Raw genomic sequence first — 1130 nt, 5'->3', positions numbered from 1 at the left:
GACTCACTCACCGATTCAGATGCCTACACACGATCACAGACACGGAGCACGCACCAAGAACATGCTGAAGTTCTTACCTTAATCTTATATTAAAAAAAGCTTTCCTGGCCAAGTCCGCCTATGCACACAAACATGACGGTTGAATCACCAACAAGACAAACCACAGTTTTTAAAAGGGGACAACAAGATGACATCACACAGGATGTTTTATCAACAACAAATGTTCATGAAAATTAACATTTAAAGTGGACCAAAACGAGATGTGTTACCAGAAAGTATTACCAGACCGAGTTCTGATAATAAAACCGTGTGACATAGAAAAGAGGATCACACACAAGGCCAAACATCTGGAGCACAGGTTCATTCATTCAACATTCATGGAAAACAGGTCAAGTCTCACAAAACAAAGAACTGGTTCGAAGGATTTCCAGCTCTGAAAGTGAACATCCAAAACTACATTTGTATTTTATTTTAACTTTGTTGAACCAGATAAGTTGAGCTAAGGGTGACCGTGGATAAGTGGAGAGCAGGGCCGCCTTTCAATCAGCGGTTCGATCCCCGGCTCCTGCCAATGTGTCCTTGAGCAAGACACTTAACCCCAAAATTGCTCCCGTAGCTGCGTCTACAGTGTGTAGATAGATACTGAATTGTAAGTCGCTTTTGATAAAAGCGTCTGCTAAATGACCGTAATGTAATGTAATGTAATGTAAGTCAATTGAGGACCAGTTCTCATTTACAAAGACAACCTGGCCAAAAAGGCAGCAACAGGAGGCGAGTCGTTACAAACAAATAAACATGGAAACATCTCAATCAATCTCGTACAAAAATGACATCATAATATGTACAATAAATAAAATGAAAAAACAGTGTTGGAATGACCATGTTGATGACATTGCTAGAGAGTAAGTTGCGGTTACTGTTTTTTTTTTTTAAATCAATTTTACAGATGAACTGGATTTAAAGTCATCATTTTAGAGGTGAAAACTATCATGTTTAAAGCCTCCTCTGGTTGGAATAATCTATTTGATCCATGTCATCTCTACCCTTGTTCAAAAATACCATCTGCCTTCTTATTACATGATCATTTGTCCATGATAACACCTCTGTCATTAGTTTATTACAATGCTATC

This window comes from Cebidichthys violaceus, unplaced genomic scaffold (genome assembly GCF_023349555.1).
Source record: "Cebidichthys violaceus isolate CVI_PGR_0920_01 unplaced genomic scaffold, fCebVio1.0.p SCAF_6, whole genome shotgun sequence".
Taxonomy (NCBI): Eukaryota; Metazoa; Chordata; class Actinopteri; order Perciformes; family Stichaeidae; genus Cebidichthys; species Cebidichthys violaceus.
This window is presented reverse-complemented; position numbering follows the sequence as displayed.